Raw genomic sequence first — 20,311 nt, forward strand, 5'->3', positions numbered from 1 at the left:
GAATCTTCATTTTAGATGGTAAATAATTAGATTGAATGAAGGAGGTTATTGAATGCACTCGCGTGGAATCCGCCTAGTCCAAACCACTAACCTCTTGCTAATTGTAAGGGCGCCCTGCGTGGTCAACTAGCATAGAATGAGCTTAATCTCTAGTCGTTACACGTCTATTGTTCATCTATTAACTTGAATGGTGATCAGTGTCTGATGGTGTAACGATTTGAAATATATTCAAAGCATCCCTTAGAAGATCGCACTGAGTTGGTGTCAGATTGTTCAACCTGATGGTGAGACCCAACCCAGTAGGACTCCACCTAGTTGTTCATTTATCTTCTCACATTCTAGGTCTTAGAGTAGACTTTTTGAGCCCTTCACCTTTTGCTATTTCTTTATTATCCCGATGAGTAGATAGGACTTGATTTCCAACAAATCAGACGCTTAGGCATTCGAATGTAAGTCCCCTCGTGATTCCAGCATAATCACATCAGACCAAATTGAGCTTATCCACACGTAGAGACCCTACATACAAGAACCTTAGAGTTATCTCGATTGATCCTTAAGCGAAATCTTCAGCATTCGGGGAAACTTTGTTCAAGAGAGGATAAGATACTTAAGGTATTTTATTATGTGTTCGCATGTGCATGAAAAACACATCAACAGCACCCTGCATGGTCAACTGGCATTGAATGAGCTTAATCTCGAATTGTTATGTGTCTATTGTTCATGCATTAACTTGAATGGTGATCAGTGTTTGACGTTGATGATTTGAACATCTTCAGAACTACCCTAGAAGATCGCATTGAGTTGGTGTTGAATTGTTCAGTTTGATGGTGAGACCTAGCCCAGTAGGACTCCACCTAGTCGTTCATCTATCTTCTTGCATTTTAGGTCCTAGAATAGATTTCTGAGCCCTTTATCTTTTGCCATTTCTTTATCTTCCAGCTAGTAGATAGGATTCAACTTCCGGCAGATTAAATGTTCAGGCATTCGAATGTAAATCCCCTTGTGAATCCAACATAATCACATCAGACCAAATTGAGCTTATCCACACGTAGAGACCCTACATAATAGAACCTTGGAGTTGCCTCGATTGATCCTTAGGCGAAATCTTTAGCATCCGGGGAAACTTTGTTCAAGAGAGGATAAGATACCTTGCTATTTTATTCTGTGTTCGCATGTGCATAAAAAACACATCAACACGCCTGTCTTCAAAACATAAAAAATAAAAATAAAAAGTTTGTGCTAGGCAGAATTAAGAAGGAATTCTAGAACTAAAGGTGGACTCTGACAAGGCTTTTTGAATTGATGCAAAGGTGACATGATAGCACAGATAGTGGAAGGTGTCGGGCATTAATTACACACTGTGGCAGTTGGTGGAGCATTGAATGCACTACGACCAAATTTCAAAATTCTCTCTTTATTTACCCAAAAGCTTCTGTCAAAAAAATTATTATACTAAGAAAAGGAGTAAGAAAGGAGATTAGAGTGCAGCAAGCAACCAATATCATCGCCATTGTTGCAAAGAGGTAAGCTTCCCAAAACTGCTAAATAGCTGGTTGTATGAAGAATTTTTATATTTAAAAGCAATCAAAGATAGAAAGGGGGTTTTCAATCGAATTCTTACTAAAATTTCTATTTAAAAAGGAGGGGAAATCATGAAATACAAGTATTTAGCACACGAGCACATAAATGGGCTCAAGTACTCACAATCGAAAATACGAGATACAAAATTGGGACACATTAATTTAGATGAATTTTGGAAAAGAGTGGAAAGCCCAACCGACAGACAATTACACAAAGGCTAGCAGAGAGTGAGTTGCTTGAAGTGGCCGTCTTTCCGGTCGCCATGCAGTGTGTAGACTTGGTGCTAGAATGCATCAATAGATATGACCTCAACACTAGGGAGATCAAGACACAAGATAATAGGGTCCTCGTAACCCTTGACCAAGCTACAATTCAAAACTTCTTCTGGCTCCTGAGCATAGCGAAATAGGCTAATTGGGATTTTATATTGTCCCAATGCGAGTTCAACGCCAAAAAGGGTTACCAAAAGAATGTGATTGTAAAGGAATGGTTTGCTATGCCCAAAAAAGGGCAATCTAAATTGCCCAAGACCATCCACAAATCCTTTCTAAAGGGAGAAATCACAGACATTATTGTCTTATTACATAGACTCAGAGGGGATGAAGATGCATTCAACCTAAATGAATGGATGTTTTTATTTGTTCAAGTTACTTCTACAGGGGAATCATATTTGGATGGGGCAGATTTGATCAGTGATCGGTTACATTCCATGATCACTCAGTTCAGATTGAACAGATTCTCTTATATGTATTCTTATATGTTATATGCTTTAGCTTGCACCCAACATTGGCCTGACTTAGATTATGTGGAGGAATTTGATGATAATATTCAAATCTATGACTTTTATCCTGATTTGCAGTTGCAAAAGAGCTATGCAAATTTTAGAAGAGTAAATGATGTATTTACGATGAGATTGGTAAGGGAGTTGCAAGGTCATCTGGAACGGAGAATTTCACCTGAAGCAGCCACAATGATAAAGGTGTATGGCAGTTATTTCCTACAGTTCCCTACTTTCACTTACATAAGAGTAGGAGGTTTTGATGGTTTCCCGTTAAAACTACCCAGGTATGTGGAGGATAAGTTTGTCATGATTGAGCTCTATAGGCAAATTTGTTAAGTAAATAAAAGATGTAGTGAGAGAAGAAAAATAGGCATTTAGTTTCGCATTACCCTAGGGATGTATTGTTGTAAGACACAGTCGAACGCCTTAAACATTGTGAAGGCAGCAAAAAAATATGTTATGGACACATGTGATGTTCTCAGGCTAAAATTCGACAGTAAAGACTTTGTTAAGGATAATTTGCACTTGGACCCTACGTTCTATCATGTACCTCAGTTGGAAGATTATTGGGAAGACTACACGGATGATTCTGAGGTGAGAAGAAGAGACTAGTCAAGAATGACCTTGAAACATATTGTAGATTACCAGTTGGGATGGGATCTGAATGATGTTGATGATGGGTCCGATATGATTGACCCTATATATGCCTCCCATATACAGATGCAGCCCTTGGACCCAATTGATTGGAATCAGCCTAAAGAGGACTTAGATAGAAGGACTGTAGCAATCCTAAGAAGAACCCAAGTCTGGTGGCCAAGAAAAAGGGGAATGTCTCTAAGACTAACCCAACAAAAACAAAGAAATCAACAGGGCAGAGCAGCACTGGTAATACAAACCTCTTCCACAACTCCACGTGCACAAACAGTACCCCCAGCTAATCTGGGAAGGAATAGAGATGGAGAACCACCAGGGAAAAATCAGGACCCCAAGAAGACATGTGGAGACAGCTCAACGCCAAAGACTGGAATAGAGGAGCTAGAGAAAGAGAAAGAGGAGAAAGAAAGGAACAAAAGAGAGAAGAAAGCAGAAGAGTCCAAAAGGGATGAGGGTAAAAGAAAGGAGCCAGTTCAAGATGCAGGACAAGATAGTGCCATTAGTGGTAAGTCTAAGTCTCCATTTCCTTTTACTTTACAAAAAATAGACAAAACCCCTTCTATTAAGAGGACCCTTTTTCTTAGTCCTGATGCCATGCAAAGTGCCACAAAAACCCTGTCCTTCCCCACATGGTTAGAACTATCCTTATCTAATAAGAGAAAAAATGAATCCACTAGGGAACCATCTAAGGATACTGTGTCATAGATATTGCAATCCACCCCTATGCCTAGGATTAAGAAACTTAAAACTACCTCATGCCTAATCGAGGATGAAAATTCAGAACACCATTTCTTGGAAATTGCTCACCCCACATCCCAAAAAGACCCAGGTCAAGCCACTGTGGCTGACTTCAGGTTTACCCGCATTGATATGGGGCCTCCTAGTAGGGATGGAGACCTGCACAATTTCCAGGTCACAACTACTAAAGTGATGGAAAGAACTGAAAAGGGCAAGTTGGATAAAGAAGGTTTAAAGGCATTAGTTGAAACATTGTTTGAATGCCTAAGGTCATTATTGAATCCATCGTCGCAGGACTCTAGCTCCTCAGGGATATTGGATCTAAAATCAGATACTAATAGGGGGTTAGTGACAAAATTGCAGACAGATAGTCATTTTGGCTGAATTGCACAAGAGTGGATAAAGAAAATGAAGGCCAAAGGCATTCCATTTATTGCTAGAGGCATTCCATTTATTGACAATTTAAGTAAATCTTATAATGAATTGATTCTAGCAGGGAACAGTGTTGCCACTAAAATAAGCAATGCTAAAGTGTAAGAAACCTCACACTTGCAAGCTATCCAAGAACTTAAAGAAATCATGGAAATGGGTCTTAGTTCGGTTGTTGCTAAAAAGATAATCCCAGCTAAAGATACGCTCAGCACTTAGATCGAAAGCTTGGACTGGAAACGCAACTTCTTACAGCAAAATATCAGAGAACAGAGCAGATTGCTCAAAGAAGCCAATAAATTGGTCACACGAGTAATACACGAGTTCGCAGATATTGGTTGTCAATTGAAAAGAAAGGATAATTTTGGTTTTGCTACGACAGATGCATTGGAAGCAAAATTCCAAAACAATATAGATGCTCTATCTGACCCAATGGCTTTTGATGAAGAAAAGCATGATAAGCTGGTAAGGATAGATGCTTCCTTGATTTGGTTGAATCATTACAAAACTTTTATTACTAAGGCTGAAGCCATCAGAAAAGGGAGGGCCTTGTGGGCATTGCAAACAAGGAATGTGATCATACCACACGACCAAGGAATCCCAAGAATCCTAAAGGTGTTGCAAGATTACAAGGATAGGCAGGCGAAGCAACAACCGACAGAACCAAGAGGCACAACTACCAGATGAATGAAACTACCTTCCAATTTTAATGCAGCCACTTGTCTATTTCAGTTTCATTTGTTGTTATTTCAAAAACTTAATTATGTTTTAACGATTCTTTTAAAGAATCAGTTTCTCAAGATACATTGGCAGTTATGTTTTAAAAACTTTTAAATATGTTGGAAATGGACATGGAAAAGGGATCAGCAATTTTTGGGTCCCCCTTATGCTTAGACATACGAGTGTGAATCAATCTGAATTTTGAAGATCAATACATATTGCTGAATTTCTGGATTTGTGTCTTTGTGCATTGAACTTTAAACAATAGCTTATGATGTTGTGAATCGGTGAATTTATACAAATTGGGTGTCTTGTTCTTTGAAACGTGATGTTCATATAAGTTGTTCTTCATCTTTTCAGAATTCAGTCAATACTTGAATCCACTATTTCTATATTAGAAAACAGTCATCAATCTTTGAATTGAAGAAGGCACTAAAGTTTCTTTTATGAGTTTCAATAATCTGTGAGTTATCTCATTTCAATTCTTGTTATCACATTTGTTTCATGGTGATGGGCAAATATTAGAGACCTTTCCTACTTTCTGATTAAAAGTATACTAAAGCTTTTGTATATTTGGAAAACAAACCAAAATTTGATCTTACGAATCGAACTATACCTTTACTTCAAAATTCAGAGGGAAGCTATCTTTAGTTTACCCAACTGTTGCTAACGGGTTAGGTATTATTTGGGGCAAAGAGTCTTGTTTTAGTAACATTTTAGGAAAAGACCAATCTGTTAACAAACAATAATTAACAAAATATTTGAGGTTACAAAGACCAACAAATATATTGAGCAAACTACTACATTTAAGTTTTTGTTAGCATTGTTTCTCTTGCATAGGTGTAATGATATTATATCTCCACTCCATTGCATAAAGGATTAAAACAAATTATGGAGACTTTTCTATTTGGTTCATGGTGAAGGTCATGCCCAAGTGAGCCACTTTGACAATTTTGTATAGCACTACAGACTCCGGTTTAATGCCCCTAACCTTTATATCAAGGATCTTATTTGTCTTGGTAAGGGCAATGCAATAAAGATTCAACTCTACTGATTATAATAGTTTAATTGCACTTAGTATATCCAATGGAGCTGGAAAGTACAATAGGAGTATCATATTGAAAATAAAGTGAAAACCAAAGTAGGGTACATGATTGACTTCAAAGTATATTTTTCCCTACCTTCTCTTTGATTGTATATTTTTCCCAACAGGCAACTCTTATCCCCCTTTCCCAAAGAGAGTACCCCTCCATGTAGTTAATGCATGCAATAATCTTTGGGTTCAGGTGTAGATACCCCACATCCTCTCCTCTCAAGTAGTCATTCACAACTCCATTCTTCTAGTTGTATCCTTTGGGTCTTTCTCTATGCTTATACAACCATACATATTCACCGAACTTGTATTGATGGCATGGCCAATGCTAGTCATGATGCTACTAGTAGCTAGCATTGGTTTTCCACCAAATGGTGTGGACTTGTTATGGAATATGATGAATCTATTCAATGAACTTTGCCACTTTCTTTGATTCTTTCAAAACAAATGAAGGTCTTCTTTCTGCACTATGGGGAGAGCTAGATCAATAGGTGCCAATGGTTAGAACTCAAGGTAAGACCTAGAATTGATTGTCTTTGTGGAACATTTTGTACTGAAATGAGCAAACATTCGTTCCATGTGCATTGATTTTTTTAATTACAATTTTGAGATGTACTGTCATCCAATTAATGAACTTTGTCTATCCATCTATATAAGGAGACATATGGTAGCCCTTTTCAGTTTCACCTGCATAATAAATACATTGTTCCAATGTACTTACAAATCTTTTGTTTCTATCTGAGATAATGGTCTTTCAAATATCAAAAAAAATCCACACCTAGCTGAATAAAAAAATCGTGATTTCCACTCTCAACGTGATCTTTTGGCAATGACAGGAAAGTGCCCAACTTTGGGATTCTAAACACTATAAAATAGTCATTTTCATGCTTCATAACAAGTAAATATGATGGTAAAACCATTAAGGTTGACTCCCAAGACTTGGTTAGTTGGCAAAGGAGTACATGTTCCCTATTTATTGTTTGCACACTATGCAATTGCACAAGTGAGCTTGGTAACAACACTTCAAATCTTTGGCCAGTCAAACTTTTCTAGCATACAGCCAAATCCTTCACACAAAAATGCCCTAACAATGAACTGAATGGTGATTTTCGAATCACCCATTGGCACTCACTAGTAAATAAAGTGTCCCAAATGATAGAGGAGTTAATTCTACAAATAGAAATAGCAAACTCACTAACCAACATGAAGAATCTAGTATATATTTAGAGTTAGGGTCAAATTGCATATAACTAAGACCAAATTGAAGTTTCATGCTCAAAAGAATCAAGAATGTTATTATGTGCTACAATTAGAGAACAAATCAAGTTGTTAACAACAGGTTTAGTGCAATCTATCTTGTGTTTGATGCTCAAGTAAAATTCATTCAAATGTGCATACCACTTTTGATGATGCTCATTTTGTAACTTGCTTTTACTTTGCGAGAATTGTAATCTTGTGATTAGTGAGGGTTATTGCTTATTGCCTAAGATACAGTGCTTCCCTCTTCAACAAGCTTGGAAAATGGTCCAAAGGTCCCCTTCAAATGTTAAGCTTCTTTAATCCGCATCCTTAGAAACCTCACCATGGAAGGCAACAACATGCTCGTGTTCATTAAGGAGAGCTGCTAATGCATAATCTAGAGCATCAATCTATTTCAAATGCTCTTTGTAGTTTGTAGGTCTAGCAAGGCAAGAATTGGCAATAGATAGATATGAGTTTTGAAACATTTCTTTTTGTACCTTTGACTAAGCAAAAATTATAGTGCTTTATCAAGATTCAACAGCATAGTTTTTGAATCAATTTCATTGACCCATATTTTATTAGTGGTTGACACAAACTCATCTCCCGTTCTCCCGTGAGCATGAATGGTCCATTTAGCACTCATTCCATCCAAGTGATGCTAATAGGGGTGACATATTGATGTAATATCCCCTTTTGGGATTACCCTAAATTTTGCCCTAAAATCACAACTTCAATAAAAACAAGGAACATAATATACTCAAAGATATAACTTTACCCAAAGAATGTAAAAGCAAGATGGATCCTTGTTGAGAACCTACAATCATGTTAGACAATTATCAAAAATACAATTCATAAAATCAAATTATTACTACTAGGGTTAAAGAGCATATATTCACAACCATCTTAATCATATAATATCTATAATTCATTATTTGGGTTCAACCATAACGAGGCTCGGATAGGGAGACATGATAGGGTGCCAAAGCAATCCTCAAACTAAGCCCAAGAGAGGATATACCATCGCATATAACATCCCTCTTGGCCCCATGTGGCATTCTGCCATCCATCCTTCATGGGGTGGTGAACCTAGTCGGGAAGCTTGTACCTACCCTCCCTATTCGTGCCACCGTATTCGCTCTCCTATGCTTGAGACCTCTTTGAATCCATTCCAACAATCAACCATTGTAAGGGTTGGAGGAGAAACCAAAATAGGGTGCGTGGAGTATCCTTCCTATCTAAGCCCAAGGGCAAGATACCTTGTCCCCATTGGCCTCATGTGGCAGGCCGCCAACCATGCACCATCAGGTGGTGTACTTAGAAGAGGATCTCATATCAGTTTCTCCCTCCTTGTATTCCCTCAGTAACCTAGTCATGATTGATTGCAACAATTGGATGAGCAAATTAGGAGTCTAGACATTCCACAATATTGCCTATATCCAATACATGAAAGGTTATGCATCAAATACATTATTATACATACATATCATGGTTTATATCAATATGTAAGGAATTATGCATTAAAGCCATTATCATGCTGCATACATCAAGCATACATATTAAACATATATTCATGGATACCACAATATCTACTAGGTCAACTATGGCTGTATTTTGAATTTGCAGATCTCTTTCCTTAGTTTATCAAGCTGCCTCTGTCTTCCTTTTTATTTGATTCCACTTGCTTGGTTCTGATTGCTTGATTCCCTTCCTCCAAATGGAGTTCTCCTTAAATAATCTTCACTTGGCAATCGAAGGTTGTGTCCCGTCTGCGGTCACCCTTCCTTCAAGGGTGGTGTCCCTTCCAAATGCCTAACCTAATCACTACTGTTAACACAATGAAATGGCTGCCTTAATTATTATTAAGAGCACTGCTCCATTAAGAATGATATCACTGTTTGATAATTAAATGAGGAGGTTTGCTTTAGTTGATCTGCTCTGATCTAATTCAATTCCTTCCTTGCTCGTCTCCTTTTTCAACTCCTTATCTTCTATATGTACCTCTTTCAAGGGAGGTGATCCTTCACCAAAAGTTGGCCTCTTTCAAATAATTAATTTCTCCCTATTGTAATGCCTCTTAATACTTGTTGGCCTTCCTTCAATTAGCCAATTTTAATTATTTTTGTGTTCGGTCGGCCTCCATTTATTTATTCAATTGCTTAGGGTTATTGTTGTGAGGTATTCACGCATCGCCCCATTGCAAATGGGGACCCCCACTTTTTGCTTTCTAGGGTTAGCTCTTTTAGTTTTGTTGTTGGTCGTTTTAGTGTCTTAGCCTTTGCATTGAAGGGATTGAGTTTCTCAAAGGTGGGTCTCCTCAAGGTGGAGTGAAGTAGGTCAGGTCAGTTGAGTGATTAGGGATTATTTAGATCATTCCTAGGGTTTTTGTGTACTATCCGATCATGCCTCAAGTTGCTAAATCAAACCTTGGTTGAATGCATAGTGTCCTCCTAGGTCCCGTACCTTACCAAGGGTCAAGAGGCGAACTTTGTCTTTGAGTCCCGTACTCTCGAAGGTCATAGAGCGAAAATTACATCATAGGCCCTATCCTTCCAAAGGACATGAAGTGAAATTTTCAACTTGGCTTGTCCTTACCTTGGACATAGAGCGAAATTCACCTATCTTGTCCTTGTCCTTTGAAGGGACAGTGAGCGAGCTGCACTTTGAAGCCTTGTCCTTAGGAGGGTTGGTGAGCGAAGCTTGTTATAGGTCTTGTCCTTAGGTCAGTCTTAGAGCAAAATCCTCATCATAATCATGGAGCAAGCTGCGATCTGTTTGATATTTTCTTGCTGATCATAGAGCGAGCTTGAGTATGTGTCTTGGATCAAGCCTTGTCTTCACCAAGGGCAGAGAGCGAAAACCTTATTTGTGCCTTGTCCTTACCTTGGTCTTAGAGCGATCTTGATTTATGTCCTTACTTTGGTCTTAGAGCGATTTTGATTCTTGTCCTTACAGTAGTCATAGAGCGAAATTCTCCTTAAGGATGGTAAGCAACCTTCTTCATTAAATCTTGCATCAACATGAACCAGACTCATCTACAAGTTTTGTCCTTAGAGAGATCTTGGAGCGAACTAAGTTTTAAGACATGTCCCCCTTAAGGTCAGGGAGCGAATTTTCAAGTTATAAGGATGTCCTTAGAAAGGGCGTAGAGCGAAAATGTTTATATTTTGAACCTATCCTTAGGACTGTCACCAAGAGCGAATTTGATTATAGGTCTTGTCCTCTTCAAGGTCATGGAGCGAATTTTTCTTGCCTTGCCTCAATTTTTGAACGATTTGAATTTGTCCTTAGCAAGGTCTGAGAGCGAAACCCATACTATAGATCTTGTCCTTAGAGAGGACACAAAGAGAAATTCATGTTAGGGCCTGTCCTTAGGCCGGTCATAGAGCGAACTCCCTGTTTAGACCTTGATCGCTCAAATAATGAAGCAATTTAACAAAAAGTGTGTCTGCAAAGGAGATTGAGCGAAATATGTTATTTAGGTCCTGTCCTCATTAAGGTCGGAGAGCGAAATATGTCATTTAGGTCTTGTCCTTCGGAAGGACACAGAGTGAAGTATGTGATATGTTTTGTCCAAGGCCCGGTCGTGGAGCGAATTCACTTACTATAGGGCTTGTCCTTAGAGAAGACCTTGAGCAAAATCCTTACCTTGAGTTTGATCATCAAACATATGACCCGATTTGATAAAGTACACATTTTTAAGGGGCTGACCAAAGTAAAGTTATAGGTCCTGTCCTTCAAGAGGACCATGAGCGAATTTTGGATTTAGGTCCTATCCCTGGGCTGGTCAAAGAGCGAACTGATTGCTTTAAACCTTGATCGATCAAATCAAATGATGCAATTTAATCTTGGTCTTGTTCTTAAGAAGGGCGAATTAATTATAGGGCCTATCCCTAGGGAGGTCATAGAGGGAATTTCACATCTTGACCTGTCGTTACCAAGGACAGTGAGCAAGTTGCACTTTAGGTCCTATCCCTAGCAAGGACAATGAGCGAATTTCCAAATTCATGTACCTTGAAAGAGTTTTAGAGCGAATTTCGTATTTCAAATTCCAAGAAGAGAAGTTCAAGGTAAGAAGTCGGCTATCATAAAGAAGCTATTTGTTATTTATTTTACCAAGTTGGCCTATTACTCCCAAGGACATGTCTCTTACCCTAAATCGCATATAAAGGGAAGGTCAAATCAATCATTCCAAGCATCAATTCAAACATTTTTTCTTTCCATCAGTGGCAGGTCAGCATATTACTCCAGCATGACAAAGAATTTCATCAACATATTTGCGAATTTCATCCAGCATATAGGCAAAATTTATTATTGAGGAAGCAGGTCTGATGTCTTGAGAAGACGAATTTATCATTTAAGTATTGAGGAAAAGTGAATTTGCTCAGCTAGGAGGCCTATCAACTTGCAAATTCGTCTTTGGACAGCCCAAATTTTCCCTAGGATATTCAAATTACTGTTGTGACGTATTCACACATTGCCCCATTGCAAATGGGGACCCTTACTTTTTTCGCTTTGTGGGGTTTTGCTTTTCTAGGTTTTGGGGTTTTGTCTGTTAGCCTTTGCTTTTCGAGTGTCACCAGGGGGATCACTAGGATGGTAGGCTCTGCTTGAGCCAAGGTGAGTCTTTGGGGCCCCAAATTAGGGTTTCTTTGAAAGTCTTCCTTAGGGCCTAGTTTTGCTCTTGTTGCTAATTGTGTCTTGCTTGGTGAGTGAGTATCATTCTTGAAGGTCCAAGCTAGGTCAAGTTGGTGAGAGATGAAGTCTAGAATGTCATCCTGATCTTCAAATGCCCTGAAATTTGGCGAAGTCTGGAATGTCCTGATCCTGAAATTTGGCTGTCTGGAATGTCTTGATCCTGAAATTTGACTGTCTAGAAAACTGAAGAATCCTCCAAAAACTAGATTTTGCAATATAACTCCTAGAGGTCCGAAACCACTCTCAAACATCCTGACAGTATATATTTCCTTATATCTTTCTTCTTTCTTATACTTAAATGTTACATTCCATAAAATGATCCTGACAGAGAGACCAAAATGTCAAATTTCGCTCCTGACCCTTCCAAAGGGTCCAAAGCAAATTTCGCTCCTGACCCTTCTAAAGGGTCCAGAGCGAAATTCTCCATAAGATATTCTACTTTGACCAAAACCTAGAACTAACGCATTCCTAGGCTTGAATGAAGGTAAAAACGCTTGTTTGAATGAGGAAATGTGAAAATGAAGTCAGAATTTGAGCCCAAGGATGATTTTCGCTCCTGACCCTTCCAAAGGGTCCAGAGCGAAATTCATTTTTTTCCACTTTGCTCTTTGACATGACCAAGTTTGTTGACTTCTGGGGCGTGATGGGAAGGTTTTGATGCACATGTGTCTTTGAGAGGAGATTTGAGGTGACAAAATGATGGAAATTAGCCTAAAGTAGGAATTTCGCTCCTGACCCTTTCAAAGGGTCCAGAGCAAAATTCTTGAAAACCTCATTTTCTCCCTTGTTTGGACCAACGTTCTAGTTTTGAGGTGATGGGATGTGAAAATGTGAAGGATTTTGGCCTAAAAAATGAATTTTGCTCCTGACCCTTCCAAAGGGTCCAGAGCGAAATTCTTGAAAACACTCATTTTTCCTTTGGCAAGAGTCAGGACCTAGGTGGAGATGCATGAGGAAGGATCTATGTTTGCCTCCCAAAGAGGGTGAGAGTTGGAAAAGTCGAGGATCAAACCCAAAACATGATTTTCGCTCCTGACCCTTCCAAAGGGTCCAGAGCGAAAATCTTTGTAGCTCTCATTTTCTTTCTAATTTTGACTAAGTGTTGGTTTCTAAGGCACGTTGGATGATAAACTAGTATGTTTTTGCCTTGAGGTGGAGTTCGATGATTTTGAAGATCAAGATTTTAGCCTAAAAGAGAATTTCACTCTTGACCCTTCCAAAGGGTCCAGAGCGAAATTCATTATATACTTCATTTGCTCCCTTGTTTTGGCTTGAAACCTTGCTCCTTTGATGGAAAACGATCTATATTTGCCTCCAGGAGAAAATTGAAGTTTAAAAAATGAACAATCAAGCCCGAATTGTGATTTTCGCTCCTAACCCTTCCAAAGGGTCCAGAGTGAAAATCCTCCTAAGGCTCATTTCCTCCCTAGTTTGACCAAATTTTGAGTTGCAAGGCATCTTGAAAGGAAGAGTGGACATGTTTGGACTTTGGAAATGTGTGAGAGCTTTGAAAAAATGAAGGATTCTAGCCAAGAAGGTGAATTTCGTTCTTGACCCTTCCAAAGGGTCCAGAGCGAAATTCCTTACAAGCCTACCTTTTTGACCTTGCTTGGGCTTAAGACTTTGTTCCTTGCATGAGAATGATGTTTAGTTACCTTCTAGAGAAGATTGGAGGTGAAAAGATGAAGGATCAAGTCAAGAATGAGATTTTCGCTCCTGACCCTTCCAAAGGGTCCAGGGCGAAATTCTTATGAAGCCTGTCCCTGGAAAGAATCTTGAGCAAACTTCATTTTGATGTCTTCTTGTTGATGATTTAAGGTATAAAATGCTATGTTAGAATAAATATATTATGTGTCCTTAATCATCTTATGGTTTGTCTTGCAGATGAAAGAAGACCAGGCCAGATCAAGGACGACCTTCTCCAAGCCAGATCAAGGACGACCTTCTCCAGCATCATCAAGGATGACCTCTTCCAGACCAGCATTTGAAGGAAAGGTACACCATCCATCCTGCACATCAAAGACAAAGGAGGTTAAAGCAAGGGTTCGTTGAAGAAGCAGATAGTTTCAGAAAAGTTAATTAAAGTCAGCTTCTCAGCATCATCAAATTGAATATCTACCAAGTTGCAAGTATCAGACAAGGTGGCGTCCCAGTCATCACTCCTCTAGTTGGATTGGTCCACCTTAGCGTGTCCAGATTCAATGTACCTGACTCCTCAAAAATGGCACAAACTTCGATGTACCTACCCCGGTTATCCATTGGTCGAATATTCCAAATAAGACGTGTCCAAATAATGCAATTATTTCATTGGCCAGAATTGAGTTTGTTGTAACAAACCCTAATTAGGGTTTTCATTGTAAAATCTCGGCCATTGATCTCAAGTTGATCTAAACCATCAAATTGTATTGAGGGCGCTATATAAGCCCTGGCTCCTCATTTGTAAAGGCTAATAGTTAGTCAGTAGTTAGAAGGTGAATAATTAGTTGATAGAGGTTAGAATAGCTAATGATTGATAACAAATAGAATAGCAGTTAGAGTAGAATAGAAAGAGAAGGCAAAGATTGTTGCCAAGATGTTGTTGTAAAAGACTTGTAAAACTTCATTGAAGAAATGGTGAAATCTATGGGTCAATTCAACAATTTGCATGGTCTCTATACTTCTCAGATTTGATTTCATGTTATTAGATGAGTGGAAGAAATGTATTTGATTGATGGTGAAATTCGTATATCCATACTACTAGCAGTTTGTTGATTGCAGACTTGCCTTGTGTAGTCAACTGGAATCATTCAGTTTAAGCTTAACTTCAATTGTCGCTTTTTCACTGATATGCATCAACCTGATGGTGTCTATGCCTGTAGCGATGATCTGAACATCATAAAGTTTTTCCTCCGAAGATCGCACTAACCTTGTGGAGATGGTCTTGGGATGTCAAAACAAGACTTAGTTAGAATTTCATCAAAGGTTATTCATTGCTCCTACATTCTTAGTGTCAGAATTAGATCCTTTCCTCGCCCTCATCCTTTTTCTTTTTTTTTCAAAATCTAGACTAGTGAAATCCTGTGTTCCAATAATATTCAAAGTGAATCAGACGTTCAGTCATCAAGTGTAAGTCCCCTTGTGATTCCAGCAAAATCACATCATACCACAGAGAGCTTATCCATGGGTAGAGAACCTACATACAAAACCTTGGAGTTGCCTCGACTAATCCTTCAGCAAGATCTTCAGCAGTCGGGAAACTTTATTCAAGAGAGGATAAGGTACCTTTAGGTATTTTATTCTGTGTTCGCATGTGCATAAAAAACACATCAACAATTACCCAATGAACTTATTGATTGCAATCATTCAAAATCAAAGATTGTGTCAAAATTAAGAGATTATATAAGCTATTTATCATATGAGTTTGATACCATACTTGCTTTGTTTTGCAGATATAAAAGGGAAGATCATGCAACCACCATAAGGCAAGAGACACAAGCAAGGATGGAGGGATGACTCGATCATGACAAACACTTCCTATCAGCACTATGCAAGACCAAGGACAAGATACAAGGGGACTACTTCAAGAAGCTTCATCAACATCAAGAACACCTCAAATGCATGAAGAAGACTCAAAGTACTACTAAGTTGAAAAACCTCAAGCGTTCAACAATTGCAAGCAATAGCAGGTTATCTTCAAGGTTTTCATTCTATCACATTGACATGGAGAGATCATAAGATGGTTAAGGACAGACCGTGCAATCACTCCAAGAAACACAAGGATGGAAGAAAGACTTAACTACATCAATACTTCCCATCACCACTACTTTGAGCGAGCTAGATAATGTTGAGTATCAACAAGATATCTCTCAACATCCCTTCATAGTGACAAGTCAACTCTACAAGTGCAAGTTGAAGCGGCGTCCTAGTCATCATCCTAGTCACCACTGACCAGTCAAGGAAGGTCTACCTCTACATGTCTAGATGCAATGTACCTGACTCACTAGTTACGGCACAAACTCTGAGGCACCTACCCCTGATATCTATTGGACAATACTTTCTGAATGTAATTTTCTTGTTGGCTAAGGAGAGTTTGTTGTAACAAACCCTAATTAGGGTTTTCATTGTAAAATCCTAGCCATTGATCTCAAATTGATCTGAGTCGTTGAATTGTATTGAGAGCACTATAAAAGGCTCAAACTCTTCATTTGTAGTAGCTAATAGTTGGTTAATAGCTAATAGTGAGTTAATAGTCAGTAGATAGTCTTAAGAGAATAGAATAAAAGTTAAAGTAGAGTAGGAAGAGAAGGCAGAAATTGTTGCCTAAGTTGTTAATGAACTCCATTTTCGTTGAGGTTATGGTGAAGTGTGTTGTTTCTTTACAATGTGCATGGTTTCTTGTTGGATCTTCATGTTAGATGGTAAATAATTAGATTGAATGGAAGAAGTTGAATATATCCATGTGGAATCCGCCTAGTCCATACCACTAGCCTCTTACTGATTGTGAGTGTGCCTTGTGTGGTCAACTGGAATAACATGAGCTTAACTTCGAATCATTCTACACTCATTGTTTATGCATTAACTTAAATGGTGATCAATGTTTGGTGGTATTGGTTCGAACATCTTTGAAACGTCCTTAGAAGATTGCACTGAGCTTGTGTCGAATTGTTCAAATTGATGGTGAGACCTAGCTTGGTAGGATTCCATATAGTCATTCATCTATATTCTTACATTCTAGGTCCTAGCGAAGATTTCTCAAACCCTATCTCTTTTGCTCTTTTTTACCTTCTAATTGAGTAGATAGGACCTAAGTTCCAGCAAATCAAACATTCAGGCATTCGAATGTAAGTCCCCTTGTGATTCTAGCATAATCACATCAACCAATGAGCTTATCCACACGTAGTGACCCTACATTCATGAACCTTGGAGTCTTCTCGAGTGATCCTTAAGCTAATCTTCAGCATCCGAGAGATTTTGTTCAACAGAGGATAAGATACATATGGTATTTTACTTTGTGTTCGCATGTGCGTAAAAAAAACATCAACAGTTATCTGTAAGGTCGGCCCTTTGCTAATAATTGTTTTATTTAATCCTGGTCGGCCCTTGCTTGGGCTTATTTATAAGGTCTGCGATTGTATTTGTAAAAGCAATAATAATTTAAAGGCTATGATTTCTTTTAAATTGGCAAGGGCATGACAATTGAGACTTCTCAAAAGGTCACCCATCCAAATACTGCTTCAACTCAAAGCACTTAAGAAAAATCGCTTGTGTGCCTCCTTTACCTGTTTGGTTCAAAGCGCCATGCAATGTGAGAGAAATTCAATACAAAGTAATAATTGACAAGGCTTAGGAGTCCCAAAGCTTCATAAAGGTTGGCCAGCTTCAAATAACAAAAAGGCATGAAAATATTAGAAGATTCCTCAAGTACATCTTGGTACTCAAGCTTGGTGTACATTTTGGTCAAGCAAATCGTACCTCACTTGATCTAACCAGTCAACTATTTGACAAATAGGATACATTAGAGAGATGATATTTCCACAGTCCATGCTAAATTAATATATGCTTCTAGATTCAGCTGTGTAGGAGTTTTTTGCATCAACGTTTCGAATCACACTCCGTGATTCATCATCAGGATGGGAGTTGTAGGAAAAAAAACTCTCCCTGCAAAAGACTCTCATCCTACAGCTCTCATCCTGATGATGAATCTGTAAGAACCCTGCTGGTTCTAACTCTCTTGAAATGCTATTGCTGATTTGTTTTTGGATTTTCAAGGGTTTTTGAACAATTTTTAAATAAAAATAACAAGTGCACCAAGCAAGAATTGCTCATATAACTGAATAGATACCAAATATGGAACAATTGAATCTATATTATGCATTAAGTAATTGTTGCAAATGAAACTAATACATAAAACATACCTGTAGGTCCTCAGCTTATTTTAAATAAAGAATTCTGGAGTTTGCCAACCAAAACTGGGAAACTGACCAAAATTGAAGTACAAGTCCAAAATAAAAAAATTCCAGGCCAAAAATGAGATGAATCCACCTAATTATGTTGGGCGTTGGGAATGGTGCAACTAGATTGCAAATTAGAAAGGTGTTTTAGCCTCCCAGTCAAAATGTTGCTTTCCTGGACCCCACATGCCAAGCCTGAATTGTACGGCCAGCAACTGGAAACTGTACGAGTACTTATTGAAATGAAATATGCTGCTAAAAGGGGGCGTCTAACCTGATTTGCCCTTTCCTTATTGAAAAATCTGCAATATCTGAAATAAAGAATCTCCGTTGAAGCACAATAAGACTCCTGAATGAAGCCTTCACAATTGCAATAATTTAGCTGATCTTCCACAACCTCACAATCACAGATCCACGAAGAATTTTCGTTCTCCAATGGCCAAACCTCTTAAACCCTTGTCAAGGAATTCCACAGAGCAAAATAGAAGCAATGTCAAATAATCAATAATGGAGTTTTCATTGCTCTTTTTCCCTTATATCCCCAAAAAGCACGAATTCCAAGAAAAGTACGCCCAACTTCATATTAAATACATTTAAATGTATTTAATTCAATTCCTATAGTTTAATTAACCCTTTGGGCATCCAAATTTATTTAAGTGATTTTAAAAGTCACTTTATAATATTTAAGTGGGTTTATAATTTCAATAAAGACACTTTATGACTTTATAATATCCATATAAGTTAATTTAATGACTTAACCACTAAAATATTAATATCTCCCTCAATATTTAGTCTTTTGACATGCTGTTAGAAGCTAGGGTCAACACTGAATGACCCCCATGTGTCCAAGTGCCCTAACTAAAAATATCACAACTACCAGATTGACTTACTATAAATAGTAAGTCCCTCAACTAAAGCCCATACACTAACTGCAAAGGCCCTCGAACTGAAACCAAGACTCAACTGAAGAAGTGGAACTACCACTGAGACTCTATCCAAAATGTTAGCCTACGAGAGTCCAAAGTAATAGACTAACACATCAGTCACTGAGACTAACTAGAGTGGGGACATTACAGAATCACAAAGTGTGATTCAAAACGTTGATGCAAAAAACTCCTACACAACTGAATCCGGAAGCATATATTAAAATAGGATACATGTTCTTCATTATGACCTAATTAGTGTTGTGTAGTCAACACAAAATTACTACATTCCATCTTGTTCTAGTGCCAATCAAATTGGGATACCACAAGTATGGGTGTTATTTTATGTGACACTCATGTACCAATTATTTTACTTAAGTGTCAATTCACTCAATTTCCAAAACATACAAATAAGCATCAAAAAAGAAGATAAAGGGATCAATTTATCGAATGATAAACCCAACAATTGAGTAAAAATCTTGTTGAGTTTTGAAAATATCTCCACTCTTCTCTAACTTGTCAACTACCTTTGTTGCATTGTATAGAAAGATGAAGTAACTTAGGTGGTTGCAATTATCTTCATTTGCTCTTGGGGTTTAATAGTTGAGAGTATAAACTTTCTAGTTTGACCAATTAACTTCTGCCGTTTTCTGATGTTGGTTAGGGGAATCATGGTGCCAAGATTCACCAAGCAATCATATATCCTTGATTGAGAAAAAGGTGTTTAGCAAAAACAAACGTTTTTGCATATTTACACAATATTACAACCTTGCATTTCAAGTTCCTTAATTCTAGGCTCAAAATTGTTCTCCCCATAATACACTAACATAGTCTTAATAGTCTTGGAAAGAGTTATGTAAATATTTAGGAAGAACAAGAAATATTTTGACATGTTATCCAAGCTTAGGGGGTCACCCCCCACTAATTTAGCTGGGTATTGTTGATGTGTATTTTGTACACTATCAAACACAGAATAAAATACCCGAGGGTACCTTATCCTCTCTTGAGTAAAGCCTCTGAATGTTGAAGATATCGCGAAAAGGATCAATCAGGGTGACTTCAAGGTTCTTCGATGTAGGATCTCTACGTGTGGACAAGCACCAGTGGTATGATGTGATTTGCTGGAATCACAAGCGGACTTACATTTGATGATTGAACGTCTGATTTGCTTTGAATATTGCTGGAACACAGACTCTTACTAGCTTTGATTTGAAAAAAAGGAAAAAAAGATGAGGGTGAGGAAAGGATCTAATTCTAATACTAAGAATGTAGGAGCAATGAATGATCTTTGATGAAATTCTAACTAAATCTTGTTTTGACATCGCAGGACCATCTCCACAAGGTTAGTGCGATCTTCAAAGGAAAGCTTTATGATGTTCAAATCATCACTGCAGGCATAGACACCATCAGGCTGATGCATATCAATGAAGAAGCGATAATTGAAGTTAGGCTTAAGCTAAACGATTTCAGTTGACTACGCAAGGCAAGTCTGCAATCAACAAACTGCTAGTAGTATGGATATACG

General features: G+C 38.2%; 1 protein-coding gene across 2 annotated transcripts in view; it reads right to left on the minus strand.

The window, feature by feature from the left end:
* LOC131045350 (isocitrate dehydrogenase [NAD] regulatory subunit 1, mitochondrial) overlaps positions 1-20,311 on the minus strand; it is a 110,708-nt gene that overhangs the window by 14,745 nt on the left and 75,652 nt on the right. The window lies entirely within an intron of this gene.

The sequence above is a fragment of the Cryptomeria japonica genome, chromosome 8 (genome assembly GCF_030272615.1).
Source record: "Cryptomeria japonica chromosome 8, Sugi_1.0, whole genome shotgun sequence".
Taxonomy (NCBI): Eukaryota; Viridiplantae; Streptophyta; class Pinopsida; order Cupressales; family Cupressaceae; genus Cryptomeria; species Cryptomeria japonica.